This window comes from Bufo bufo, chromosome 3, assembly GCF_905171765.1.
Source record: "Bufo bufo chromosome 3, aBufBuf1.1, whole genome shotgun sequence".
Taxonomy (NCBI): Eukaryota; Metazoa; Chordata; class Amphibia; order Anura; family Bufonidae; genus Bufo; species Bufo bufo.
Genome location: NC_053391.1, coordinates 9,136,275 through 9,155,484, shown reverse-complemented (window position 1 = coordinate 9,155,484; position 19,210 = coordinate 9,136,275). Strand labels below are relative to the sequence as shown.

Here is a 19,210-nt window from a genome sequence, read left to right as displayed (position 1 = left end):
TCTCTTTGGTGTGCACTGTTAGTATCACAGTACACTACCCACAGGTGGTAGCAGCTCTCCTAGTGTTCACCAATCACTCATAGTACATTCCTAACTGAACTTATTACTTAGCAGAACATTGACTGGCTAAAATGTTAATATGTATCACTGGGGGGCAGATACATATTAACATTTTAGCCAGCCGATGTTCTTCTAAGTAATAAGTTCAGTTAGGAATGTACTATGAGTGATTGGTGAACACTAGGAGAGCTGTTACCACCTGTGGGTAGTGTACTGTGATACTAACAGTGCACACCAAAGAGAGTCCGGATGACCGGCACGCAGAGTGTGGAGCTAGCTAAGCAGCCTTCAGTCTAGGCTATACATCGTGTATTATACTCCAGAGCTGCACTCACTATTCTGCTGGTGGAGTTCCTGTGTACACACATGCATTTTCACCAAGTGCATAAAAGACCGTGCTATGATGCCACCCTAGATTCCAATTCTTCATCCAAGCTCGGTTTTTCTCAGCCCAAGTGTAATTATGGTTTAGATAAGTAGCTTGTAGCTCTTGGGTTTCTATTGTATAATCTCCCCCAATCATAAATCAATCAATGTCGTCTTGGTGTTCGTTGAAGACCTCCTTAGACCTTGCCTGTTGACTTTGTGAAGTAATAAATATCCCTCTCCAGATAGTTCTCAACTTTTTGAGGTCAAGGTCTGTGGAGGACCCTTGGCAATGCCTGTGCCCTGTTAGTCTACATCTCTACTCACATGATCTGAGTACGCAGGGTTAGGGTGGCGGTAATTCTTGCAACGTTTCTATGTGTACCTATGATTGATCTTCTAGAAGACCAAGGCAGCTGACCAGTTGCGTCGAGGGCTGCCCCAGTTGGTTTGGTTTCAGATTTAGTTGGGATGTTGTTGTAATGGTCCTTGAAGGCCTGGACACGGCGTCTAGACTATGGACTATTGGAAACCCCAGAGCCATACTGGGCATTGGTGGTAATCCTGGAGACCAGCCCTGTCCATTTCTACCATTAACCCTTAACCCTTCCCGTTCCTCAGACCCATAGCGCTGCGAGGAACCTACGTGACATTTGCCATCGGCGTGCTCATCAAGAGGTCATGAATCGAACTCTCTGCCATGTCTACACCATTGTAATATTGATTACAAGCCGGGGCGCTCGGACTTGTCAGTTTGAAGGCTCCGAACCCCCTCCCGTCTCCTGAAATTGTGCTCCCGGAGCCCCTCGGCTGCCCGGCACTCCCTTGGCGTATGTCTCTGCGGCATGTGATCCCTCAGCTTTGTGTAATGTGGACGCTCCATGCTCCGCTGTCGGCTGCTGTGGAAACAATCTTTTTGATCATGTTGTTTTTTTTATTTTTTCTTCGTCTCACTGTTTCATGAAAATTCATTAATCTGTGACATTTAAGCGCCGTGTGTGAGGTGTCTGCTGCCGGCCGCCCGCGTCAATACTATACTGGCTTCCTGGCATCTTGTCAATATTTCGGGGGGCACCAGCTACTGCATCCAAGTGCTCACAGGGCCCCGACAGTCGTAACGCACTCACGGGGCCTCCTGAATGAGCTGGAGCTAACGGACAGATATTAGCGCGTCAGATCCTTTCACAGCTTCATAACACGTAGGGAAGCATCCTCCTCCTCCTCGCCCTCAGCTCTTGTTTATCTGATGTCATTCACAGAGCCATAAATATGGAACAGAGACGCCTTTATTAAACCTGAGGCGCGGGGCATCGTGGTGAATTCTGGTTATGTGTCTCCGGAAAAATAACACCTCAGTTCTTCCCCTCTCTTGATACCGTCGGCGCCATTTAATTTTTTTTTTTCTTCTTGTTGCACCAAAATCGTGAAACAATGCCACACCGGAGAAAAATTGTAGGAGGATAAACACCTTCTTCTAAGTCAGAGTGGATTTTATTCATAGTGACACCGGTGTAACCCCCCCTTTTATAAAGGGGCTCAGGTCCCCCACACGCCCATTATGGGGTGCACCTTCACAACCACTGTTTTGCCTTTTCTTTGATAAAATAATGAATAAAGTAACTTTGTAACGTTTTTCTCGTTCTTTGTAGACAGGACCTATGCAAACCATTGTGTTTCCATGGTTACAGACTACACATAAACCCTGTGTAGTCTGTTACCGCAGCCTGAATTGACTGCAGTGGGGTCTGGCTGTGACCCGGCTGATTTCCGGATAATGCCAGGTCTCTGCCAGACAAAAACTGTTGTATGCAATGGCCGGCATTTGTGCCGGATCCGGAAGACACATTTCCGAAACAGAGATATGAACAAGGCCTCTAACCCCTTAACTTAAAGGGGTATTCCCACTTGGGACATCAATAGATTAGGACATAACTTTCAGACAGGGGCCAGTCTCAGCTCTGTGACCTACTCCTACCTCAAGAGAAGAAACCCCAAATCGAATGTAGAGCACTGTGAACGCGCACAGCCGCCCCTCCATTCTCCGATACGGGGGCTCCTGAATGTAGCTGAGCGCTGGCTATTTTTGGAAGTCTCATAGCAGTAAATGGAGCGCAGCATGAACTCTGTCCACAATGGGGCCCCATTCTTGACATAGGTCTCACTTCTAGGACCCAGTCCTATCTGACATTATGTATGTTACATGTATTATGTATCACGTGTGTTTATATAGCATATGGGAATCGTAGAGTCAATATTTAAGGGGGATAAACACCTTCTTCTAAGGGCTCATTCACATGGCCGTAGCTGTTTTTGTGGTCTGCAAATTGCGGACCCACAAAAAACACGGATACCACATTTTTTGGAATAGAAGGTCCTGCCCTCTATAGAGCAGTCCTCTCCTTGTCTATAAGACGGACAGGAATAGGACATGCGGTGCCACAGAACTCCGCGTGCTGCCCGCATCTTTTGCGGCCACATTGAAGTGAATGGGTCCACATCCAAGCCACACAAAATGCTGACACAAAACACGGCCGTGTGCATGAGGCCTACGTCTGATCTCACCGTGCTCTCTGACCTTGAGGCGACCTCCGCCTAACACCCCTTTTATAAAGGGACTGAAGCCTCCCACGCCCGTGTAACGTGTGCGCCAATGATCACCACTCCAATTCTAATATCAAAATGAAGTAACTTTGTAAATAAATTAAAAATCTCAGTTTTGTGTAAACAGCTTCTATGCAAACATTATGTGTTTCCATGGTTACAGACCACAATCAAACCCTGTGTGTAGTCTGTTTCCATGGTTACAGACCACACTCAAACCCTGTGTGTAGTCTGTTTCCATAGCCGTGTGTTACTCTTCTGCCTCTTCTTCTTAGTAACCTGCAGTGAAGAACTTGTGTGTGTATCATATGTGTGTATGTAGATGTCGCGTGTAACGATGTGTAGCGTGTGTACGGACACGTGTGCCGCCTCTAGTTTGGGGTTCGGGTGCTGTCTGCTGCATTGCATTGTGGGAGACGAAGCTTTTATTTCCACATCAGCCTGCTACACCGGGTGCAAACACTACACCTCCTATAAAGCAGCACAGCAGAGCCGGTCATGTATGGTTCTCGATGGTTAGAGTGTCAGCTCTGTGGGCTAGTGGCTGCCTCTAGTATGAGGCTCTTCAGTATATCTAATTAAATAACTTGTCTTCTTCCCGTAGGTGACTGCTGGCTGAAACGAGCGGGATTCTGGGATAGCGCCCATGTTCATGAGACACTTCAGGGGAGTAGGAATGAGAAGCAGCCGTAGACCCCGCCACTCAGACCTGCCGCACTAACGAGGTACCTCAAACCATAGATCGTAAGGGTCCCCACATGACGCTGTTCTGGGGAGGGGCGTGATGACTTATGCACTATACGTATGTGCTCTAATATGAGCACATTGTAAAACATTCACTTTACTTGCTTATCATGACTTATACTCCAGTCACATCCAAAGCTGCATAAAAAAAAAGGATGCCATCTGCCACTTAGAATCAGTCACGGCTGTGCTGACGGACACGCCCCTAGCAAGCGGCTAATAACTTAGAGAAGTTTTTCCTTTTGTATGTCAGGCGTCTTATTCTCATCACAACAGCGCGTGCACATGCTGAACCGGCAGGAGGCAGCAGTGAGGGGCCCGTGAGCTGACCGGATGCCAGCAGAACTGTGAATGCAGCTCTGGAAGTGACTGGAGCAGATGTGTTTGCAAAGTTGCACACCGTAAATCTGCTGAGGGTTAATGTGGCAGTGGAGAGGATCGCGTGCCATCAATAGTGAGCATAAAGTGACGTGTCAGCAATCACTTCTGCTCTTTTATGCCGGTGCTCCTTAAAAGGGCCACGTCACCGCTAAAGCATGAACATTTTACCAAGTATTGTACTTAATTTGTGAGACAGATGCCTTGTGCTGATGTACAGAGTTACATTGCTGTCTGTCTTCACCTGCTCTGTCTCTGTCAATTTGTACTGTTGTTCCGGCATTCTATTCATGAAGCAGGAAGCTCAGGATGAAAAGTGATCCCTCCCAGTGCATAGACTGTAACTACCATGTATGTAATGTGATTCTCACGTGATACAATGTAGCAGATGATCCCTGCAGTGTGATGGGGGCTGCGAGTGTTACAATGTACTATAAGAAAATACTAAATGCTCCTTGAAGAAACCCTGATGGGTGGCCTTTCTGACGGCCGCCATGTTGGTTGTCACCAGGGGCGTAAGTACCATAGGGGCAGGCCATGCGACTGTTATGGGGCCCAGGGCAAGAGGGGGCCCAGTCTTAGTTGGGATCATCTCCTCTTCTACTGAAGGTGAAAACTTGGTCAGGACTCTACCCTTTAGGCCCCCTGCACACGAACGTGTGTACCCCGTTGCCGTATCGTGGACCGCATTTGCGGATCCGCAATACACGGGCGCCGTTCCGTGGGCATTCCGCATCACGGATGCGGACCCATTCACTTGAATGGGTCCACAAATCCGGAGATGCGGAACGTAAGCACGGAACGTAACCCTATGGTACGGGGGCCTTAGGCTACATAGGTGTGCAGGGGGCCTTAGGCTACATGCACATGACCGCATGTATTTTGTGGTCCGCAAATTGCAGATCCGCAAAAAAAAAAAAGGACATACTGATGCGGACAGCGCACAGAAAGGACATACTGCTGCGGACAGCGCACAGAAAGGACATACTGCTGCGGACAGCGCACGGAAAGGACATACTGATGCGGACAGCACACGGAAAGGACATACTGATGCGGACAGCACACGGAAAGGACATACTGATGCGGACAGCACACGGAAAGGACATACTGATGCGGACAGCACACGGAAAGGACATACTGATGCGGACAGCACACGGAAAGGACATACTGATGCGGACAGCACACGGAAAGGACATACTGATGCGGACAGCACACGGAAAGGACATACTGATGCGGACAGCACACGGAAAGGACATACTGATGCGGACAGCACACGGAAAGGACATACTGATGTGGACAGCGCACAGAAAGGACATACTGATGCGGACAGCACACGGAAAGGACATACTGATGCGGACAGCGCACAGAAAGGACATACTGATGCGGACAGCGCACAGAAAGGACATACTGATGCGGACAGCGCACGGAAAGGACATACTGATGCGGACAGCGCACGGAAAGGACATACTGATGCGGACAGCGCACAGAAAGGACATACTGATGCGGACAGCGCACGGAAAGGACATACTGATGCGGACAGCGCACGGAAAGGACATACTGATGCGGACAGCGCACAGAAAGGACATACTGATGCGGACAGCGCACAGAAAGGACATACTGATGCGGACAGCGCACAGAAAGGACATACTGATGCGGACAGCGCACAGAAAGGACATACTGATGCGGACAGCACACGGAAAGGACATACTGATGCGGACAGCGCACGGAAAGGACATACTGATGCGGACAGCGCACGGAAAGGACATACTGATGCGGACAGCGCACAGAAAGGACATACTGATGCGGACAGCGCACAGAAAGGACATACTGATGCGGACAGCACACGGAAAGGACATACTGATGCGGACAGCGCACAGAAAGGACATACTGATGCGGACAGCACACAGAAAGGACATACTGATGCGGACAGCACACGGAAAGGACATACTGATGCGGACAGCACACAGAAAGGACATACTGATGCGGACAGCACACGGAAAGGACATACTGATGCGGACAGCGCACAGAAAGGACATACTGATGCGGACAGCACACAGAAAGGACATACTGATGCGGACAGCACACAGAAAGGACATACTGATGCGGACAGCACACAGAAAGGACATACTGATGCGGACAGCGCACGGAAAGGACATACTGATGCGGACAGCGCACGGAAAGGACATACTGATGCGGACAGCACACGGAAAGGACATACTGATGCGGACAGCGCACGGAAAGGACATACTGATGCGGACAGCACACGGTGCTGTGTGGGGGCCTGGTTTGATCCTTGCTATGGGGCCCTTAATTCTCTGTATACGCCACTGGTTGTCACCCAGCTTTCCCAAGGCTTTTGCTTCAGTATGTCCCTCATTTTATAACGGGGGCCTGGGAAAGTTGTGTATGGTCACCCCCGGGCGATGGGCACCCACCCAACTTTCCCCAAAATAGATATAGCTGACTTGTATTTACTGGGGATTTTAATGCAATAAAAAGCTAATGGAATGTGCATCCGGCACGGCCGCGGCGTATCGAGTGTCCGAGGCCTCCGATTGTTTACGTTTATTTTGGATCCACTGTCTGTGAATTCTTTGTCCTCAGAGAACCTCTCCTCGCCCCCTCCCCCCTTCGCCACCGGCTGACTGCGCACGGATCTTTTTACCGGAGGGGGAGAGATCGAGTTCTGAATAAAAAAAAATTAAAAGTTGGTTTTTCACCAAAAAGCCTCTCAGTGGAGAACATAAGATAAGACTATCAGAGGCCGAGAGGAGAAGGCCCCCGCCTCCGCTGCCGGCTCCAGGTAAACGATAGGCCGGGAAAGATAAGACGCAGACCGGGTCTCGCACTGCCCAGCCCTAGAGATGGCGGCACAGATCCGTGGTAGGGGTTCCGAGAGGCTTACCTCAAACCGCTCGGCTCTCTCTCGCACTGCCAAAAATCTGGGGCAACGTGCCAGACACCCAGGCTGAGGGAGAGCATGGACCATAAGATTCTGACGATCGGCTAATTATGGTTTATGAATTTCAGCTTTAATCTGCAGTTCACTGAGTCCTGATTAAATATCAGTTAAACACAATTAAAGTTTGTGTTGTGTTTCCCTCTCTTGATCAGAATAATTAGAGACTCCGACGCTCATGTCACTAGTCGCAGGCAGAATTTTTTTCCTGCCCCCCCATCTTTGTGAATGAATATGTTTCTTTAAAAGCAGTTTTACAGCACCAGCTGTCGGTATTATTCCGCATCTCGCTGCTATTATTGTACAGATTATCTCTTGATCGCCTGAACCTTGCGCCGCCGCCGGTAGAACGGGTAATGATGTTGCCTACTGCAGACATGTAGCTGGAAGCCCCTGGACCCCTGTGCACAAGTATTCCCACCCTTCCATGAGTAGTAATTGTAATTGACATTCTCACTTTCATAGTGAGGAGGGGCAGTTGTAGCCTGCGTGTTATCTAGGATGGATTGAGAAATTGCCCTTCCCCTCCTTGAAGGAGCATACCCGCAGAGTACTAGCCATAATCCAGTATATGCATGCTCCTATACCACCGCACCTGACAGATCATGCCCTCCAGCCCCAAAAAGACACAGGACGACCTGGGCTGATACATTTTAATACATAGATGCTTCTGGGCTGTTATATGGAAGCTCCTTGACTGATACATTTTGATACATAGATGCTTCTGGCTGATATATCTTCATACACGGATGCTCCTGGGCCTTTACATTTTGATACATGGATTTCCCTGGGCTGATATATAATGTTCTTGGGCTGATACATTTCATACATAGATGCTCCTGGGCTGATACATGTTAATACACAAATGCTCCTGGGCTGATACATCTTCATACACAAATGCTCCTGGGCTGATACATCTTCATACACAAATGCTCCTGGGCTGATACATCTTTATACATGGATGCTCCTGAGCTGATACATCTTCATACACGGATGCTCCTGGGCTGATACATCTTCATACACGGATGCTCCTGGGCTGATACATCTTCATACATGGATGCTCCTGGGCTGATACATCTTCATACACGGATGCTCCTGGGCTGATACATCTTCATACACGGATGCTCCTGGGCTGATACATCTTCATACACGGATGCTCCTGGGCTGATACATCTTCATACACGGATGCTCCTGGGCTGATACATCTTCATACACGGATGCTCCTGGGCTGATACATTTTCATACATAGATGTTTCTGGGCTGATACATGTTGGTACACAAATGCTCCTGGGCTGATACATTTTCATACACGGATGCTCCTGGGCGGATACATTTTGATACATGGATTCTCCTGGGCTGATACATTTTGATACATTCTAGTAAACTATCAGGACGGGAGAAAGATTTGAGCTGCTGATGAATTTACTGCGCAGAAGATTGTATAGACTTTAGCATTCCTCAGCTGTAAAATTAAATGAATTTCAGCCCCAATCTGCCCCTCCTTGTCAGTGATTACTGGCAAATCGTGATTAGAGGTGATTCATTCACTGAAAGAGATGGAGGATGTAGCTGATTAGTGTTTGTGCTGGGACTTGGTGCTAGGAGAGAGGGGGAGAGAGATTCCATAGGCCTCATCCACATTTCTGGTTTTCACTGACATGTGCTGCTGTCTGCATTTTCGGAGGACAGTGCACGTACCTATTGATTTGAATGTGTCTGTTTACACATCACTATTCTTTACTGCCCGTGAGTCAGTCAGAAATTCACAGGGACATTCACTACTTTGCAGATCCAACCCACCCATTGAAGTCTATGGGTCCATTTTTCACTGAAGACTGATAGGAGATGCTTTGGAAGTTACTTTTCATCTGAACAGCGTCCGTATGGAAGGTAAAACGCATGGAAGGTAAAAATGGACACGGAAATGTGGACGAGGCCTCACTCAGTGTTAGGTGCTGGTCACATGAATACTGGGGAAATAAGTAATGAAACGGGATGATTTAATTGAATCAGTCTAAAAGGAAAAATGCTGATGTAGTAAACAATACTGGGGGGAAAACGCACAGAATGTCTGTGGGGGTCTTGCTCTGACCCCTTAAATAATGATGGAAAGACATCATGAAGATCTTCATTGTACATACCGAGCACAGACCCCCTCAGAGATATCCCAGTCCTCAAACACTGGATTTAGTGTGCGTCCTGCCTCTTTTGACTCTGTCTTTTCCATTGAACCTTCAGTCTCATCCAGTAGAACATGGGTCAGCAACCTTCGGCACTCCAGCCGTTGTGAAACTACAATTCCCAGCATGCCTCGTTCATTTCTATGAGAGTTTTTAGAAGTGCAGAGCCAGTATGCATGCTGGGAGTTGTAGTTTTACATTATTTGGAGCTCCGGAGGTTGCCTACCCCTGCAGTAGAATCTGTATCTAAAGTCTCCTGACTGACTGGACTTAACATCCCCCCAGAAGAGCGAGCGCTGCTCTGACCTACCCCTCTACAGCGTCTTACTGTCCTTTGTGTAGAATGCGCCTTGCACTTGGAGGAGACACAGAACCTGCCCCTTCACACCCCAGACATACTGTACGTAGGTGAGAAGCCGCGAAAAACTAAATCTTAATGGCAGGAGAGTGAACTTGCCCTTTAAGGATTTTTTTTACCTTTATATTTTGGTTGTCCAAAGTATAAGACCCCTTTAAGAAGTCAAGTCACAGTCATTAATCATAGCCTCTTGTCTGTGGTCTGTTCATATCACAGAGCATTGTCCAGACTGATACATTGTAGCAACGTGTTTAGAACATTGTCCGGACTGATACATTGTAGCAATGTGTTCAGAGCATTGTCCAGACTGGTACATTGTAGTAATATGTTCAGAGCATTGTCCAGACTGATACATTGTAGTAATATGTTCATGTCACAGGGCATTGTCCAGACTGATACATCCAGTAATATGTTCAGAGCATTGTCCAGACTGATACATTGTAACAATGTGTTCAGAGCATTGTCCGGACTGTTACATTGTAGCAATGTGTTCAGAGCATTGTCCGGACTGTTACATTGTAGCAATATGTTTAGAGCATTGTCCGGACTGATACATTGTAGCAATGTGTTCATAGCATTATCCGGACTGATGCATTGTAGTAATATGTTCATAGCATTGTCCAGACTGATACATTGTAGCAATATGTTCAGAGCCTTGTCCGGACTGATACATTGTAGTAATATGTTCATAGCATTGTCCGGATTGATACATTGTAGCAATATGTTCAGAGCATTGTCTGGATTGATACATTGTAGTAATATGTTCATAGCATTGTCCGGACTGATACATTGTAGTAATATGTTCATAGCATTGTCCGGACTGATACATTGTAGTAATATGTTCATAGCATTGCTCGGACTGATAAATTGTAGCAATGTGTTCAGAGCATTGTCCGGACTGATACATTGTAGCAATGTGTTCAGGGCATTATCTGGACTGTTACATTGTAGTAATATGTTCATGTCACAGGGCATTGTCCGGACTGATACATTGTAGTAATATGTTCATGTCACAGGGCATTGTCCGGACTGATACATTGTAGCAATGTGTTCAGAGCATTGTCTGGACTGATACATTGTAGCAATGTGTTCATTGTCCGGACTGATACATTGTAGTAATATGTTCATAGCATTGTCCGGACTGATACATTGTAGCAATGTGTTCAGAGCATTGTCTGGACTGATACATTGTAGCAATGTGTTCAGAGCATTGTCTGGACTGATACATTGTAGCAATGTGTTCATAGCATTATCCGGACTGATACATTGTAGTAATATGTTCATAGCATTGTCCAGACTGATACATTGTATCAATATGTTCAGAGCATTGTCCGGACTGTTACATTGTAGTAATGTGTTCAGAGCATTGTCCGGACTGTTACATTGTAGTAATATGTTCATAGCATTGTCCGGACTGATACATTGTAGCAATGTGTTCAGAGCATTGTCCGGATTGATACATTGTAGCAATGTGTTCAGGGCATTATCTGGACTGTTACATTGTAGTAATATGTTCAGAGCATTGTCCGGACTGATAAATTGTAGTAATATGTTCATAGCATTGTCCGGACTGATACATTGTAGCAATGTGTTCAGAGCATTGTCTGGACTGTTACATTGTAGCAATGTGTTCAGAGCATTGTCCGGACTGATACATTGTAGTAATATGTTTAGAGCATTGTCCGGACTGATACATTGTAGTAATATGTTCATAGCATTGTCCGGACTGATACATTGTAGTAATATGTTCATAGCATTGTCCGGACTGATACATTGTAGCAATGTGTTCAGAGCATTGTCTGGACTGATACATTGTAGTAATATGTTCAGAGCATTGTCTGGACTGATACATTGTAGCAATGTGTTCAGAGCATTGTCCGGACTGATACATTGTAGTAATATGTTCAGAGCATTGTCCGGACTGATACATTGTAGTAATATGTTCATAGCATTGTCCGGACTGATACATTGTAGTAATGTGTTCATAGCATTGTCCGGACTGATACATTGTAGCAATGTGTTCAGAGCATTGTCTGGACTGATACATTGTAGTAATATGTTCAGAGCATTGTCCAGACTGATACATTGTAGTAATATGTTCAGAGCATTGTCCAGACTGATACATTGTAGTAATATGTTCAGAGCATTGTCCGGACTGATACATTGTATCAATATGTTCAGAGCATTGTCCGGACTGTTACATTGTAGTAATGTGTTCATAGCATTGTCCGGACTGATACATTGTAGTAATATGTTCAGAGCATTGTCCAGACTGATACATTGTAGTAATATGTTCAGAGCATTGTCCGGACTGATACATTGTATCAATATGTTCAGAGCATTGTCCGGACTGTTACATTGTAGTAATGTGTTCATAGCATTGTCCGGACTGATACATTGTAGTAATATGTTCATAGCATTGTCCGGACTGTTACATTGTAGTAATGTGTTCAGAGCATTGTCCGGACTGTTACATTGTAGTAATATGTTCATAGCATTGTCCGGACTGATACATTGTAGCAATGTGTTCAGAGCATTGTCCGGATTGATACATTGTAGCAATGTGTTCAGGGCATTATCTGGACTGTTACATTGTAGTAATGTGTTCAGAGCATTGTCCGGACTGATAAATTGTAGTAATATGTTCATAGCATTGTCCGGACTGATACATTGTAGCAATGTGTTCAGAGCATTGTCCGGACTGATACATTGTAGCAATGTGTTCAGAGCATTGTCCGGACTGATACATTGTAATAATATGTTTAGAGCATTGTCCGGACTGTTACATTGTAGTAATATGTTCATAGCATTGTCCGGACTGATACATTGTAGCAATGTGTTCAGAGCATTGTCTGGACTGATACATTGTAGTAATATGTTCAGAGCATTGTCTGGACTGATACATTGTAGCAATGTGTTCAGAGCATTGTCCGGACTGATACATTGTAGTAATATGTTCAGAGCATTGTCCGGACTGATACATTGTAGTAATATGTTCAGAGCATTGTCCGGACTGATACATTGTAGTAATATGTTTAGAGCATTGTCCGGACTGATACATTGTAGTAATATGTTCATAGCATTGTCCGGACTGATACATTGTAGTAATATGTTCATAGCATTGTCCGGACTGATACATTGTAGCAATGTGTTCAGAGCATTGTCTGGACTGATACATTGTAGTAATATGTTCAGAGCATTGTCCAGACTGATACATTGTAGTAATATGTTCAGAGCATTGTCCAGACTGATACATTGTAGTAATATGTTCAGAGCATTGTCCAGACTGATACATTGTAGTAATATGTTCAGAGCATTGTCCGGACTGATACATTGTAGTAATATGTTCAGAGCATTGTCCAGACTGATACATTGTAGTAATATGTTCAGAGCATTGTCCGGACTGTTACATTGTAGTAATATGTTCAGAGCATTGTCCGGACTGATACATTGTAGCAATGTGTTCATAACATTATCCGGACTGATACATTGTAGCAATGTGTTCATAGCATTATCCGGACTGATACATTGTAGCAATGTGTTCATAGCATTATCTGGACTGATACTTGTAGCAATGTGTTCAGGGCCTTGTCCGGACTGATACATTGTAGTAATATGTTCATGTCACAGGGCATTGTCCAGTGGGGTCTAATAGTAGGAATCACATGTTCTCCTTCTGGATCTAGGACGGAGACAGGTGGCTCGCCCCCAGCCAGGACCCATGAGTTATTCATTGCCCCCTGTTCCATGACATTACAGTATCATTATGTTATCTATATGGCACCAACATCTTCCGCAGCGATGTGACGGGGGTGTCAAAAGCCTCCAGCAGGTCCACCATCATCGCTGACACCTCAGGCGCTGTCCGACCGGTTTATCACCAGGAGGGAGTCAGCCATGGTAGACTGGGGACCCAGGAGAAAAATGACAAAAACACTTTAAAAGGTTTATTCTGGAAAAGATAATGATGGCCTCATGCACACAAATGTATTTTGTTTCCGTGTCCGTTCCGGTTTTTTAGGGATAGGATGCGGACCCATTCATTTCAATGGGTCCGCAAAAACTGCGGACAGCACACCGTGTTCTATCAGCATCTGTATGTCCGTTTCGTAGCCCCGCAAAAAAAATAGAACATGTCCTATTCTTGTCCGTTTTAGGCATTGTTACAATGGATCCGCAAAAAAAAAACGGATGGCATATGGATGTCATCCGTTTTCTTTGCGGATCCGCAATTTGCAGCCTGCAAAACACATATGGTCGTGTGCATATAGCCTTATCCTCAGATATTGATTATCACATCAGCGGGGGTCTCAGTCCCGGCACCCCTGCCGATCAGCTGTTTCAGGGGCCGCTGCGCTTACCAAAGCTATGGTCTGCGATGAAGGCTCCCGGCAGGTTTCCAAGCACAGCGCCGTACATCGTATAGTGGCCGTGCTTGGTATTGCAGCTCAACCCCATTCACTTCTATGGGGCTAAGCGGCTTCTAGGCCACATGACTGATGAACGTGGCGTCACTGGCCTAGGAAGAGGCTGTGGCCCTCAAGGCCTCCTCTAACAGCTGATCGGGGGGGATCCCCGGTGTCACGCCCCTACTGGTCAGATACTGATGGCCTGTCCTGAGGATGTATATCTTTTCCTGGATAACCCCTTTAATGTTGCCCTCTGGGATATTCCGATCACCTGGGGTCTTGGGGGTCCGTCCTGCTCCAGCCCAGGATGAAGGGGCTACACCATGTCCCCCCCTTCCCCCATCCAACCCCTGCTGATGACGTGCAGTGAAATGATGAGGATCCGGCGGGTGATTACTCTCGGCTGGCGGCGGTGACAGCGCTGATGGATGAGGCTACCTGGCACGAAGGATGTTCTGATGCTTAAACAGATTACATCCCTCCGCCGAGAGCAGGCAACAACAAGTCACAAATCAGCGCCGCGTCCTCTGTGGATCCGACCGTCATCCGAACAGCTGGGAAACATCTGCGCAGGGTGTGATGAGACCAGTAATGGCACCTCCATCGCCATCCCACCCATCATCGGCAGGACCAGACCAGTCCATGATGCCCTCTTTTACCACAGTGCCGTGGCATGCATCTGACAACTGACAACTACAGTCTCTTCAATGCGGGTTGTCAGGCCTTCAGCTCATATGGGAATAGTCATTAAAGTGATTTCAGCGAAGGATCTGAGAGGCTCGTCAGGACAAAGGAAAAACGCGGCTGCTTTCCTCCAAAAACAGCGCCACTCCTGTCCACAGGTTGCATCTGGTACTGCAGCTCAACCTCATTCACTTCAGCAGTGTTGCAGCACGGGCAGGTGTGGAGCTTTTTCCGGAGGAAAGTGACCAAGCCCTTTAAATGTGTGAGTGGGGGGGGGGGGTAACTGTGGAGCATTCAGCCAATCAGAGTGTGGGAATTTTAAGAGTCTTGTACTCTGATTGGCTGAACAAAAGGGTTGTCTGGATGGATTTATGTAAAGAAATATTGATCATGGTATAATAAAAGGAAACTGCAAATAGATGATTGTTTGATATCTCTGCTTACTGTCAGTGAATGGAAGCATTCTTGTCCTGGGCACACAGGGCTCTAGTCAAACGCAGCAGCACAAATGTATCTCCCAGTAGTTTGTTACAATGTATCAGCGCAGATAAAATGTATCAACCTGGAGCCCAGACTGTTCAGCTGGAGACAATTGTGACAAACCCTCAGCTCTGTTAGACCAGAATAGGTTTGTCACCACTGAGGGTTAAACAAACTTAAGTACTGGTAGTTACTGACAGTAAGCAGAGATCTTGAAAATGGCTGATTTATTAAGAGGCGCATCTAAAGGCTGACTGTTGTCCGAAGCTTGCTCACCCCCTTCCCGCGTGACCATGCCCACTTTGTCACCTGGACCCCACACTCCGTGGCCTCTTGCTACCTGTTATGTGATTGGATGTAATGAGAATGATCTGGGGTCATTCTCATCTTTGTATCTCTCAGGCTTTGGTCGCTGACTGGCGGCAGTTTTACTAACAGCGACTGAGCGCTCCAATGGTTAACAGCGTATACGGCGAGCGTAGGAAACAAGCCTGTGCCCTGCCAATGATTGTCTTCCATAAGCCAGGAATAACATTCCTCGTGATCGGTCCCCAGACATTGATGGATTCCGTCCCAAGAAGACTCAGCTACTGGGAGGAGGCGCCATCATCATCCTCCATGAAGAACAGCTACCACCAAGGTGTCCGGCGAGGAGGGGGCGGGGGTCATGTCACTACGTGTCCACCCAAAAGTGGGGCCTCCTCAGTGGGATTCGCTGGGATTGAGCTGTATGAAGCAGTGGACTGAGAGTGGTCTGTGGCCCCGGTTTTAAAGGTTACGGGCCCCTTACCAACACATCTAGGCTAGGTTAACACATTGCATTGTAATGGATAATGGAGACTGCTCTCCCCACCTCCTCCCTTTAAAGATGGCTCTGGCCCGAATTCAAAGGCTCACACCCCAATTCTGTGACAAGTGAGGGTCCTGTAGAAAGGATATTTTAAGAGTAAACTGTGCTAATTTAACCCTCAAATGATCAGACTGCAAAATTCAACAGACCCCAGACCAAACCTCTTAATTCATCAGACCCCCGACCACATCCTTAAATTCAATAGACCCCGAAATTCAGCAGACCCTAGACCACATCCCTAAATTCAACAGACCCCAAATCAAGTCCCTAAATTCAGCCAGTCCCCAGACCAGAACCCTAAATTCATCAGACTCCAGACCAGACCCCTAAATTCATCACACCCCAAATCAAGTCCCTAAATTCAGCCAGTCCCCAGACTAGACCCCTAAATTCATCAGACTCCAGATCAGACACCTGAATTAATCAGACCAACCCCTTAATTATTAGACCCAGGACCAGATCCCTACATTATCAGACCCCTTTATTCTCACACCTCAGAGCAGACTCCTAAATTATCAGAACTCGGACAAGACCTCGGGTCTCCTTGGTCCACATCACTTTTGGGCATCTCATTGCTGAATATCCGGACATCAGGGGCCCCTTTAAGAAATGCTGTAGCAACAGTGGCCCCCACTGGTCGTCTGTCCTCTGGGCCTGCCCTAGTGGTCACCAATCGCTGGGTCACCCACCAGTCCCATGAACGGGGGCTCACTGGACCCAATTCTCGGTGACGGGTGGGCCACGAATGTGCGGTCACTCTCCAAAGAAATGAAGATCTGGAAACAACAATCGATGCATCCAGACTACTCCGGCCACTATCTAACCTGCCATTGCTCATGGGATGTAGCAGAGCTGTTATTGCGCTGTTTTCTGCACCTTGCACTCTTTTATCCCCCTGCTGTCTTTATCCCACAGTCCTGCCTGTGTGCCAGTCCTTACTGCAGTTTGGGTGTTGTATTCCTGAACCAGGAATTCCAGGATGAATGTTGGCAGTTCGGAAATTGCAAATGTGCACAAACCCCATGTGATGAGTGACGCGGCGCTGCAATAAGGAGGTGAAGGACACTTGTGGTGGGATGTAGCCCCCTCCCCCCTCAGTAAATAGAGCTCTTTATCTCCTCACCATTTATGAAGTAATCTTTCCAACAAACAGCTTTACATGTGAGACAACTGCTGCAATATGTCTGAGTCGTCTTTGCTCCAAAATTCTCCACGTGCTTGAGGAAACAGCTGCTCCGATATTTGTCCTCGCAGATCTTCTCATGAGCGGGAACAAAAAACAAAATGGCCGTTCTGTATGGGGGCGGGGGGGTTCAGCTGTGACCTCGGCCTGTTGTTGGGGGCGCAGGGGATCTACAGCCAGGGGCCTGCCAATTAGAACCTAGCCTGATACGACTTACACCAAGAACCTGGGTCCTCTCTGCACAGGGAGGTGCGTGCACTGTTTGGTGGCGCGTGCACTGTTTGGTGGCCCTGTGCACTGTTTGGTGGCCCTGTGCACTGTTTGGTGGCGCGTGCATTGTTTGGTGGCCCTGTGCATTGTTTGGTGGCCCTGTGCATTGTTTGGTGGCGCGTGCACTGTTTGGTGGCCCTGTGCACTGTTTGGGGGCGCGTGCCCTGTTTGGTGGCCCTGTGCACTGTTTGGTGGCCCTGTGCACTGTTTGGTGGCGCGTGCACTGTTTGGTGGCCCTGTGCACTGTTTGGTGGCCCTGTGCACTGTTTGGTGGCCCTGTGCACTGTTTGGTGGCGCGTGCACTGTTTGGTGGCCCTGTGCACTGTTTGGTGGCCCTGTGCACTGTTTGGGGGCGCGTGCACTGTTTGGTGGCCCTGTGCACTGTTTGGGGGCGCGTGCACTGTTTGGTGGCTCTGTGCACTGTTTGGTGGCCCTGTGCACTGTTTGGTGGCCCTGTGCATTGTTTGGTGGCCCTGTGCATTGTTTGGTGGCTCTGTGCATTGTTTGGTGGCCCTGTGCATTGTTTGGTGGCGCGTGCACTGTTTGGTGGCCCTGTGCACTGTTTGGTGGCCCTGTGCATTGTTTGGTGGCGCGTGCACTGTTTGGTGGCCCTGTGCACTGTTTGGGGGCGCGTGCACTGTTTGGTGGCCCTGTGCACTGTTTGGTGGCCTTGTGCACTGTTTGGTGGTGCGTGCACTGTTTGGTGGCCCTGTGCTCATCAGCAAAATGACCTGCTTCAAAATTAGCACTTCAGATCCAGAGCGGCTCTTATCTGGACCCCCCCATCGACCATGGTCAATGTAGGCATATAAACAGAGAGCGTCCAGACTCCAGCCACCTATGAGTGTGTTTAAGCTCCATATGGTGGTATTATTTAGGCTCTGTATGGTGGTATTATTTAGGCTCTGTATGGTGGTATTATTTAGGCTCTGTATGGTGGTATTATTTAAGCTCCATATGGTGGTATTATTTAGGCTCTGTATGGTGGTATTATTTAGGCTCCGTATGGTGGTATTATTTAGGCTCCGTATGGTGGTATTATTTAGGCTCTGTATGGTGGTATTTAGGCTTTGTGCGGTGGTATTATTTAGGCTTCGTGCGGTGGTATTATTTAGGCTCTGTATGGTGGTATTATTTAGGCTCTGTATGGTGGTATTATTTAGGCTCCGTATGGTGGTATTATTTAGGCTCCGTGCGGTGGTATTATTTAGGCTCTGTATGGTGGTATTATTTAGGCTTTGTGCGGTGGTATTATTTAGGCTTCGTGCGGTGGTATTATTTAGGCTCTGTATGGTGGTATTATTTAGGCTCTGTATGGTGGTATTATTTAAGCTCCGTATGGTGGTATCATTTAGGCTCTGTATGGTGGTATCATTTAGGCTCTGTATGGTGGTATTATTTAGGCTCCGTATGGTGGTATTATTTATGCTCTTAAAGGGGAAATTATTTTGATTCTATAGGGTGGTATTATTCGGTTCTGTATGGTGGTATAATTTAGGGCTTGGGACCCCTTCCTTATTGTTCACCTGGGTGAAAGAGGGAGTGATTGGTGGCAGGAATCTGCTCCCACCAGGGGGCCCTATTCTACCTTGGGCCCCTTCTCCACTACTTTATAAGCTAGAGAAAAGGAAACCAGATCCCTTCCTGCCTCCTCTGGGGGTACATGAGGTGGGCCGAGGGTTAATGAG

General features: G+C 47.2%; 1 protein-coding gene across 12 annotated transcripts in view; it reads left to right on the top strand.

The window, feature by feature from the left end:
• Window positions 1-19,210, top strand: part of ZBTB20 (zinc finger and BTB domain containing 20) — a 665,609-nt gene that overhangs the window by 541,203 nt on the left and 105,196 nt on the right. For 11 of the 12 annotated variants that reach the window (XR_005777403.1, XM_040422894.1, XM_040422893.1 and 8 more), the window contains one exon: window positions 3,632-3,752. The exons of the other annotated variant lie outside the window; for it this stretch is intronic. The gene's annotated coding sequence lies outside the window, so the exon portion shown is untranslated. The remainder of the gene's footprint in view (window positions 1-3,631; window positions 3,753-19,210) is intronic. 12 annotated transcript variants of the gene reach the window in all.